The sequence below is a fragment of the Humulus lupulus genome, chromosome 5 (assembly GCF_963169125.1).
Source record: "Humulus lupulus chromosome 5, drHumLupu1.1, whole genome shotgun sequence".
In the NCBI taxonomy this organism is placed as follows: Eukaryota; Viridiplantae; Streptophyta; class Magnoliopsida; order Rosales; family Cannabaceae; genus Humulus; species Humulus lupulus.
Window position 1 is genome coordinate 72,027,631 of NC_084797.1, and position 12,285 is coordinate 72,039,915.

Below are 12,285 nucleotides of genomic sequence, written 5' to 3' on the forward strand. Positions count from 1 at the left end.
ACCTGTTTCCATAGAGTGTAATGCTTTTACCAGGTTAAATAGATTGCATGCTTAATGGGTTTATTTCTGGGTAAAAAGGATTAATTAAGAGTGTAATGCTTTGATTGTTGAAGGTGCAGAATAATTCTTAACTGTTTTCTAAAATCATATTATCCATTGTTCTTTGTTTATTACTCTATTTTATGTTATTAAATCTTGAAAAAAACTCCCTATTTAATTCTTGTTATTATTTTGAATGATAAATTGAAAAATAGTCCTCGTGGGTTCGGCCCTTTCTACCACTTTACTAATTGTTGGTTGATATTTTAGTCAACTGATGCTGAGTCAAAATAATTGATTCTAGAACTTTCAATAGAACAGTCAATGAACAATAAATGAGCCAAAAACCTAATAATAATGAGCAATAAATAATAAAGAACACTGAGATTTATAGAGGTTCAGCCCCAAGAATTGGTAATGACCTACTTCCTCTTAGTTTTGTATTAATCTTGAAGGTTTACACAAGATCATAAAGGATTACAAGTGAATTTCTTTGTGTAAAAGACAATACAATAAGGTAGAATCACTGTTAGTTATAAAAATTGGTTGTCTGGTATATTTTCAAAACACTGGTCGGTAGGACAGTCCGTTAACCCCCTCCACTATGGTGGAGGGTTTGTATTTATACCAATTCAATGGCCCAGGGGTTGCGCCCGAGCGTAATTGATGGGAAAAAATCCCTATATTCTCGCAGGAAGTTGTTGCACTATTCTTTAGGAGCTCTGGCCGAGTTTTCAAGTTGTTAGGTTCGTGGTGAGCATAACTACTTTCCACCTACCACATTTATCTGTCTGTCATACTGACCAGCAGGTTTTCTGGTGGTCCTGCCGAATAGTAACTATTATATATTATGTGAGTATATGCCGACTAGCATGCCCAGCCTAACACCATGTGTCTAAAGCATAATGTCACGTGTTTAAGATTAGTGTCAAGTTAGATATGCCAATTTTTGGGATAACAATAATAATTTAGTGAGTAATAAGAAATAAATATATTTCAATTTAATACGGCATACGGCACCCATCAAATTTTGGGCGCCGTTGCTGGGGACTATTTTATTTAATTTGTTATTCATTTTTTTCTCTTATTACTAACATGGTCTATTAGTTGTAGTTGATGTTTTTAGGGCTTGCATTGAACTTGGTTTGTGATGTGGAAATATACTATCAACACTGCTATGATCCACACATGAATAGATATGACCCATATTCTAACAATTACAATTCACAATGGGAGGAATATTCTAATACTTTCTACAATGGAAATCAATATGTTAAGCTGAATTACTACTCCGTATCAGAATATAATGAGTTCGTACCACAATATTCAAATCCATCAATTAAAGATCTCATCAATGCATTGAATACCATCAATCTCCAACCTCAAAAGATGTCACAGCAAGCTTACATGCCTCTTCCTCAACAACCTCCTTTAGGAGTGCAACAAGATCAAGAATCATCAATTTCAGATATGTTAGCTCGGGCATTGTGAGCTCGAAAAGGATGATCTGAATAATGTTACTTGTTAAAAGTCAAGGCGAACCGAGGTAGCGAGCTCATGATGGTTGATCGGTCTCGAAGGCGTGTGAATTGAATGTTCAAGGTCGCGAGCTGAGTGTGAACATCTCTATTGTTATAAAATCTCTATATTTAAAGGATTGGTTGTAATTTGCTGTTAAATCCCAAATATCATGGGAATTATACGCGTACGTAGTAACTATATGCATTTAATTTCATCTATTTAATTGATTTGTATAATAGCTCCCCGAAATATGAGGGGAGATATTCGGTAAACCACTCTATAAATAGCTTGGAGCAATTCATTTGTAAGGACGGAGAAAATTGTATTGGGGAAGACTCGGTAAATTTGCTTCCAGAAAGCTTTGAGAAAAATTCCATAAAGTGAATAACACAGACTCGTGGACTAGGAAGATTTTCACTGCTGAACCACGAAAACATCGTGTCTATTATTGTTTGTTTCCTCTGGTAATTTGTTTAATTGCTCTTCATTTCTAAGTTGACGAAAAACGGCGTCAACAGTATATTTTTTATTGGATTGGTAGTTAGTAAATGATTTGGATTTTGGTGCTTTTAAATATATATTCATGATTTGTTGTTCTTAGGCATCATCTTTTCAATGTTTTTTATACATATATCTCAATTCCTTGCCTCTAAAAGGATACAGAGACATTCATTCTTTCTTCTCATGGTAAATAGCTTTTTTTTGCAAGGATTTGAAGTGTGGGCATGGCTTTTTGTTCTTTCTTCATCAGGGATCATATTATACTGGTTTTGAGTGCTTTGATTGTAACTAGCAACTACACATATTTATATTGGTTTTGAGTCCCTTGGTTGTAATGGAAATTCGAGAAATGAGTTTTATGTGAAAGTTTTTATGCTCATAATTTAGCTTCTTGGACTAACATTGTAACATTTCCTCCAATGGTTTTGTGTAAGTCTACTAATTAATGGTCACATATATTTATAAAAATTATTATCTTTTTAAATGTTTTATTTCTTTTCAACTTGCTGATCTATTGTTTTTTTTTTCTATTTCTTTTCTAATATTTTACTGACTGTGATATTTGACATATTTATATACCATTGATTCACCATATCCTCACAACCTCACTTCCTGGTACAATTATTATCTGAACATACCTATCTTTTTCAAAAATCATTTACAGAATCCAAAATGCTTATGAGCAGGGAAAGAGAGACTAATTTAGGTTAACATGAAATCAACTCCAAACTTTATACACTCCCTTGTGAATGAAACATTCCACAAACACAGAATATTCTTCCATTAAAATTACCTTTCTTTTCAACCACAAAGCTTATCCCAAGGTTAGTGCTTCTAATTTTATTAAGCATAATCACTACCAATGAGACAATGAACATCTACTCGGGTAAACAAAATCTAAATCCTCATATGCAAAATCTTTAAAATTCACGGTCAATATATTATGAAACTACTATTTAGCAGCAAAATCATCAAATTTCAATTTATAACCCAATTCTCATTCAAACAATCCCAATTCAATAAAGACAAAATGGTAGAATCCCATCCAACCAGATTTAAGCCACAAATCTAGATGACCTTCTACAATAATTGACTATAGAATCTAGAGAGTACATTACAAAAAATTAAAGAAATAGTGCGGACTAATAGTTGTGCTAGAAACTAGATGTATATAAAAGATGGTACAAACAACTTTTCCCTCACACACAATTCTCCATAGAAGAATACGATCAATTATAGAATTGTATATTCAACAAAAATGTATCACAAATTCTCAAATGCTTCCCTCAGCAATGTCCTAGATTAATCCTAAAAATGTATCACTCACAAAAAACAATCAATCATGACTATTGTTGACACGGTTCTTCGCCAACAGGTAATTAAGAAAAGAAGAGAAAGGGATTAGTGCTGATAATGAACCAAAATAGATATATGATCTTAGAAAATGGAAAGGTGACTCAAGACACGGTTTTTAAGTGGTTCAAAGGTTAAAATCCTTCTACTCCACTAGTCAATATTATTGCTCTATTCTGGGTATATGATTACAGGACATGTCTTACAAGAGATAATCCAACCCCTATGTACTCCCAGGGTCTCCATATTTATAGGAGAAGGCACCTGGGAGTTGGTAAGAAGTTCATCCCGTGACCTTCTTACCTATCATATCAACTCTGTGACATTCATGATTAATTCCTAAACTTGACACATAAGTGTGGTCAAATCAATAGGTAAGGAGATAATGGGCCGCACAGCCCAACCTAGTCGTGGGTGTCTGAAACGCACGTTCCTGCTGCGTGTCCGAGAAGTCAGGGGCATATCAGACACGTGCACTCTGATATATGCACGTTTACCTTGCGTGTGTTGACTTTACAAAGGGTCATAGCTCCATATCCAGCTCGTGCCACGAACTGGATACTTAACTCGACCTTCGGCCTCCAGAGTCCGAACTCAAGTCTCGGGCAATCTTGGCGAACCCTTGGGTATCCTCGAGCTAAGGAGGTACGACCTTATGACGGCAGCTCCGGTTTTGAGGGGTGTCCACGAGATAATCATGACTAGGCCGCAACCTAGCTCACTAATCAGCCCGTGGGAAAATCAGGGCGTACAACTATCACAAACAAAAATAGGAAACACTAAATCTTTACAATCAACCAATATTCAACAGCAGGCAGCATGCATTTCCCCCTTAATTTTTTTTTAAAAAAAATATATAAATAAAAGAGGTTTTCAAAACTAACTCTATTAATACATTAACTCAGCTACTCGATGCTCTCCTCTGCACTGTTTGAGACAACTTATTCTTTATGATCGATCATACATGTTGACCTGTGAAATTGGCCAACGGTCGTATGTACAGTATACGACACCTTTTGAACAAAATAAATAGAATATACAACAGAGTAAAAATATCTTAAACAAACATACACAAATTTTATAGTGGTTCAGCCCTGTTCTGACAAACAGTAATAACCTAATCTACTTAGTTTTTAGCATTGGATTACTTGATAGACAATTACATTGATGAACAGAAGTATTCACTAGTTGCCAATTTGCCCAGAGTTTCTTCCAAAGTGTAACGCCCTGGCTACCCCAGAACAGTTACGGTGAACCGGAAATTTGACCCGCTACCCGAGTCCTTTGGTTAAAAACGTGATCTAGGTGTCACTAACAGGTTAAGGTGTAAAACTAGTAAAAAAGAAAGGGCACTTTTCATTAAGTAAATAAACTGCTCATGAGCCTTTTAAAACGTTTACAAGTAGTTCAAGTTACAAAAGAGTTGCTACAGTTCCAAATATACAATCTCCGCCGGCCTAAGCGGCAAAAATAGGGAAAACCCCTAGTCCCTCTGAGAACTCCTTGACCGTGGCGGTCAAGCGGCCCTGTATGTACATCACATCGCCCAAGCTCTCCACTCATGGCTGGCCAAGCTTTTCCTTCCCTTTACCTGCACCACATAGCACCCATGAGCCGAGGCCCAGCAAGAAAACATAACAAAGCATGATATAATATCATCAACGATCATAATAACCATTTAGGACTATCAGTCCAACAAATAGGTGACAATAGCCAAAAGTCACAATAATGAGCATCGCTCCTTCTAGCCGTGTGACGTTAGGGCCACCAGGGCTTAACTGAATAGTGATTCATTTATAAATTCGTTTAGGACAGGTGCAAGGTGATTAGTCACCAACATAACCTTCCTCACAACTCTGGAGTCGAAACTATGGACAACGTCCCTTAGCCATGTGACAAACAGTCACCAGGGTCATATACCTTGGCTATATTCATCTGGTTGTAAGCCAGGCAAGCGCTTATAAGTTTCTCGACCCTAGGGTCGGTCTGGCATTAATGCTATAGAGCCATCCAATGCATGAATCTCGACTTTAGAGTCGGTCCCTGACTAGTCAGTGTCTCAAACAGGTAAACAACGTTCAATAGCATTTAATATGCAATCCATGTCCACATATATCAACCAACATGCCTTAATATCAAACCATGCATGTCATATACCTATACAGGGTGCAACTGTATTCATACACCGTTTTCTTACCTCTGGTTCGAGTGAGTATTATAATATGAACGACCCCTGAGAACGATCAATCTTTAAATTCCTTGACGGTCACCTGGTCATAACCAAAATATAGGATTCATCAATAAAAATGATAACCGGGGTTTCCCAAACCAAATCCCAGCCCCCGAGACCTCAAATACTACCCAACCGGGTACTAGGTCCAACCCCGAGGCCTATGGTTTGAATCCCTAAGCTAAAAACCACTTTTAGAAAATTTTGGCCTTATGGGCCGCGGCCCCAAAAAGCCGTGCCGCGGCACGCCCCCAAACCCTATCTGCCAGACGCGCGTGGGCCGCGGCACACAAAAGCTGTGCCGCGGCACCCAGCCCAGTTCAGCCTAAACCTCACACACGAACCAGACTTTCAACCCTGCATTTCCCTTCACAAACCAGACCTTCTAACCCTCTCTAAACCTCTTCCAAACATCCAATTCAACCCCTAAACCTTACCCATACACCTCCTCACCAAAACCCAATCAAATAACACCAAAAACCTCCTTTGATTCTCACTTCCCACATCAAAAACATGAATTGAAAACTATAAACAAAAACAGAGTACCAGCTGTGTTAATGGCCAAAACTCACCTTGAAACTTGTCTGGAACCTTCCACACAAGCTAACACAAGTCTCCAATCCAGCCCTTAAGTTTTCCCTTGGTTGAATCCACAACTAGAGCTCAAAACACCAAAGAAGGAAATGGAGGAATTTGTACGGGAGGAGAAAAGAAACTAACCCCTGTTTTACTCTGTTTTATTCTACAGCCTTCAGCCACTTAAGTTCATATATATCCACCCCTAAAAAGACCAAAATGCTCTTGTGTCATCTAAAGCCTTTCAAACTACTCTAGGGGTAAAATTGGTACTTCTAGCTTAACCCGTTAATCATAATTAACGCTTCCCAATTCCCGCTAATCTCAATATCCTCGAACACCAATATTTCATAACCCGTTACCCTAAAATCCCTGGTAACGCTATAACCTTTAATATCACCCCGAGCCCCGAGCTCAAACCTGTTATGACCAAACCGATAAATCATGTTTAACGATCGTCTCATGTCGGAATACTCGAACCAATCCACATTATAATGTGGTATCACAATATATCATTATCATACAAACAAGTATTCAATTATACCCTCAACGGGCCAAATTACTAGAATACCCCTGTAAACATATGTGGACTCACATGCATGCATTTAACATCATATGATAATATAATTCTCATAAACATGCGTAAACACATTTAACGGCATAATTAAACAGTTATGGCCCTCCCGGCCTACTAATCCAGCCATAAACCATAATAGGGAATCCGGGGCATTACACAAAGTCTTCATCAGATCCCCTTCAATGAAGCCCTAGGTCCTTTATTTATAGTACCCAGGGTTTGTTACATGATCAGTATGAGTGGGATCGTGAATTGGTACACGATCATTGGGAGTGGAGATACGTGTCTGCCTTCCCATGATTATGAGATTGTGGGTCTTCCTATTGTCTTCTCTGGATCACGGTCGACAATGCACGATTGAGACCTTCGAGAAAATGCTAAGTCTAGATTGGTCTATGAAACTTAGGTGCTAGGCTCGACAACCTTTTAGAGCTTGGGTGCTAGGCCCGTTGGTCCTCTGGGTGCTAGGCCAGTTGATCTCAATCTGAACCAGCGTGAGTTTTACCCATCTTTGGGAGTGTAGGTTGACCACCCTACGGAGGATAGGGTGGGCCGACCACCCTAAGGGGTTCTTGGGAATGCTTGGGCCGACCACTCCTAGGGGTTAGGACCAGGCTGACCCCCTAGGGGGTTTTGGCTTGGTTGAGTTCTTTATAGGTCCTAGACCTATCTTTTTTGCTCATCGATCTTTCTTCAATACTTCGTGGATTTTCACTGATTTGTGATGCCACATGCCACTTTCTCATTTGCCACATCATCCCTGGATTTTTGAGAGATAACATTTGCCCCCCCCAAGTTTATTGTAATTTGTTCAACATCACGGTAAACTTGATTTGGCCCAAGAAACATATCGTAGCAATACTTTAACAGCAAAGTCCCTCAGGACATTACATAGTACTTTTATCAATTATTGATAATTTGCTCAGCACTAATTTTTCAAGGATAATTTGTAATTCCTAAAAATAACAAGATTTTTTAAGGAAAATTAGTTTCCGAAAAATCTAGTATATTTTTCAAGGAATTTTGACGTCCTAAAAATATAATATATTTTTCAAGGAGTTTTGAAGTCCTAAAAATATGAAATATTTTTCAAGTAATTTAGAATTCCTAAAAATATAAGATATTTTTCATGGAATTTGAATTTTTAACCAAACTAGATATTTTTCAAGGATTTTGAGTCCTAAAAATATGGTTAGCCTGAGAGGCTATAAGTAGGGCATCACTCATCAAATTTTTGACCCATGCGCCTCCTTTAGAAGTTCTGATTTGTGGAATTCTCCAATTCTTCATCAACTCTACATATCTTCTCTTTGGTAAGTATTTTTTTTCCAAATTTTTATGTTTTTGATGAATCTGTTTGAATCTCCTTGTTTTTATTTCCCTATGATTTCCTTAGCTTGGACGATTTCTAGGGTTCCAAACCCTAGGCCGCCACTTCTTTTAGATTCACTAGCCTAACAATTTATTGGCTTTCATAACATAGGCATAGGCAATTTCCAGGGATGTGAATTCCCCCATGGGCCTAGTACCTCTAGGTCTTCCCTTGCATTTCCCTTGCCTTATGAAATTTCCAGGGATGTCCATTCCCTCATGGGCCAACCACCCCTAGGGTTTCCATCACGGGCTGAGTACCTCTAGGGATTCCCTTGCATTTCCCTTGCCTTATGCAATTTCCAGGGATGTCCATTCCCTCATGGGCCGACCACCCGTAGGGTTTCCATCATGGGTCGAGTACCTTCTAGGGATTCCCTTGCATTTCCCTTGCCTTATGCGATTTCTAGGCCTAGGGATTAGGGTTTAGGACGGCTACCCCTAAGGTTTCCTTATGCTCCTGGAGATTTCCAGGTTTACATACCCATAATAAGCCGAGCACCCTAGGGTTTACAGCATGGGCCGACCACCACACCCCTGGGTGACTTCTAGGGATCCAGGGTGGTCGGCCCAAGCATAAGCCGACCACCTGGGCCCTAAAAAAAAATTTTCACCTCCTTTACTGATATCTTTGGGGTATTCCTTGTACTGTACAATCTGCTGGAGACTTGAACTTTAGTCCTCTGGAATTTTTATAAGGTCTGCATCCCTAGGATGGTTGGTCTAAGGTGGTAGGCCGACCACCTATGCCCCTATTTTCATGTTTCGTTATCTTAGGGACTCAGGGTGGTCAGCCCAGGCTTAGTTCCACTAGCTCGACCCCCTATATAGATTTTTTCCCATGTTTTCTTCATTTTTTCTCCTTAGTTCATGGATATGCCCCCAGCTATTGGCTTCATTATGTTCACTTACTAACTTTACTCTTTATTTTTCCTTTGTTGCAGATGTCCAACTCCTATTCGTCAGACAAGTTTGTAAGCGAGTGTACTCCCCATTAGTTCTTGGAAATGGTGAAAAGGATTCTCCCTCACTCTGCTTTATATTTGTTTAGTGAGGAAGACTTCTTGAGAAAGGTATAGCCCAATGGCGAGAGTAAAATAGACAATTCAGCAACCTTCCGAAGATGATCCTCATATTGGCAGGCACATCACTTAAGGCTCTTTGCCTGGCTCTTCTCAGATCTCTTCTCAGAATAGTATGCCCTACGGCTCTCAAGGCACATCTCAGGGAAGTCATTCTTCTTAGTGAAATATGTCCGGTTAGCGAGACTCATTGCAACGCCCTTTGCATCAGGATACCAGCCGGGTTCCCCATCACACTTCTTCTCTTGTTAGCCTGTGTGCTGACATTTATCTAACACTTATATGTCTTTTGTAGGCACTGATGCTAGTCTTTCATGTCCTTGATAGGTCTGTGGAGTATACCTCTACGCTCTCCGACCTTCGTTCTGAGCTTGAAGCTGTCCGCCAAGAGGTGTTGGACCTTAGGAGCATTCTCAGCTCTAGGGATGCTGGCATTGCTTCGAAGGATGAAGAGATCAACACCCTCCAAAATACCGTGGAGCTCAAATAGTAGGAAGTGACCTAGTTGACTCTTAGGATAACCTAGATGGAGGGGAAACTTGTCGATCAGCTCCAACAGTCTGAAGCTGAGAAAGCGAAGCTGATTGCTGACATGGACCAATTGCGGAAGGATGCCCTTGTCGAGAAGGAGCAAGAAGTCAAAGCTGCCCGAACAAGTCTCGAGAAGAGTATTCAAAGACAACTTTTTCTTGCTTCTACTTGATCTGGAAGTCCAACAAAAATCTGAACTTGGATTTCCTTCCCGAGAAGACGCGAGCGAATGAGCTTAGGAACTGTCTTGCTCGTGAGGTTGCCGAGGCTCAGGGTGGTCTTTCAGATGATACTCCTCGCCCTAGTTAGTCTTCTCTTGGTCTTTTATTCTATCTTTTCCTTTCATGCCATTGGTGGGGCACCTTGTACTTGGCAGTTTTTTCATATGACATGTTATGCCTTTATGCGTTTTTTGTTATGGGTACTCAGTGTATTGATTGAAATTTTTTCTTTCCAATGCTTACTAAGTATATCAACTCACAACCCTCATTGGTTCATGTATCAGTATACTCTGAACACATGTATTTTATGTGTCATACTAACCTTTCTCCTTTACGTTTTTCATGCTAACAACCATGGTAATGTGAGTAGTATGATACTTTACCAAGTACCATGAATAAAACATCGATCACCCCATGGGTGATAGGACGACCACCTATAGGGTTGATAATCTAGTCGACCACCCTATAAGGGACTTGGCTAGGAGTCTCCCTACCAATGCCTTTTTTGTTTTTGTTTTTTGCATTTTCAGAACATATGTTGAACAAATGTCCTAGAAAAACTTGAGCTTGTTTAGTACTTAAGGTCATGCCCTCATTGCTCGTGTATACCTCGATCGGTATGTACTATATGCCCCCCAAGTTATCATGGGTTTAAAATCCTTGGTCACTTGCTACTTGACCATGCCTTGCTTCGAGCGTTTAAACACATAGTACTATGCTTTTCTCCCAATGATGCAAGCAACAAATGCTTATCCCTCATTTGTAGTCGGGTGACGGTTTCATACTCAGTAGCAATGATACCTATACATAGATGCAGATTATGTAGCAAGTGTCGATCCAATCTACGTAATCTCTCGTGTAATCGTTATAATTATCGTAGATAGAAATGTCTAAGTTGGACCAACCGGGTCTAGATGGGCTAATCGAGCCTGTAACGAGTCTTAGATCAAATTATCGATCGGTCCCTCAAGAACCAGATTCGATTATGATCTGATGATTATGATTGGCCTTCGATCCAGTCTCTTTTTTTATCGTATGGGTCGATAGGTTCCTCAAGAACCAGGATCGAACGTAATCGAATAATGGCGACTAGTCCTCGAACTACTCTCTTTTGTTGATCATATAGGTCAATAGATTCCTCAAGAACCAAGATCGAACATTATCAAATAAATTGGCGACAAGGTCCTCGGAGCAGTCTCTTCTTTGGTTTTTATGGGTTGATAGGCTCCTCAAGAACCAATATCGAACATGATCCATAATTTGACGACAAGGTCCTAGGACCTGTCTCGATTTTGGATCTTATGGGTCAATAGGCTCCTCAAGAACCAAGATCAAACATGATCCATTAATTTGGCGACAAGGTCCTAGGACCTGTTCTTTGTTGAATGTAATTTAAAGAATTAAGAGAAACTTAAGAAATTAAATTCATTTATTGAAGCACAGTGGCTGTTACATAGATAATTTGAAAAATACTACATTTGCATATTAAAACTTATGTCGCTGCTGAACAGCTTCACTGATAGTATTGGCGAAGGTGTTCGCCATTCTAGTAGTTTTTTATTAGTTGTCCATTCAGTTGAGCTATCTTGTACTTCCCTGGTGAGATCACTTCCTCCACAAGGTATGGCATTTCCTAGTTAGGTCCTACTATCCCTGCTGTAGTGTCCTTAGTGATTAGGAACACCCTCCTGAGTACTAAGTCCCCAACTTGGAATTTTTGATCTTTCACTTTGGAGTTGAAGTATCTGGAAACTTTTTGTTGATGTGCTGCTACTCTGAGACTTGCCTTTTCTCGTCTTTCTTCGATTAAATTGGGTGACTCTTCTATCAGTTGATGGTTCCTCCCCTGATCGTATGTCTCACATCTATGCGATTAGGGAGTGAGTTCAATTGGAAACATGGCTTCATACCCAAATGCCAAAGAGAATGGTGTATGCCCCATCGCTGTTCGTGCCGTCGTTCGATGTGGCCATAGGACCTCTGAAAATAAGTATGGCTAGGCTCATTTGGCTTGTTCAAGGCGCTTCTTCAGAGTGTCTTTGATAGTCTTGTTAACTGCTTCTACTGGACCATTAGCTTGGGGATGTGCTACCAAGGAAAAGCTCTTTGTAATTCCATGCCTCAGACAAAAGTCGGTGAACATATCGCTGTCGAATTTAGTCCCATTGTCCGAGACTATCTTCCTTGGTAGGCCAAATCGACATATGATATTCTTCACCACAAAGTCTAAGACTTTTGTAAATCCTAAAATTGGCATATTTTATAGAAATATCTTTTTAATTA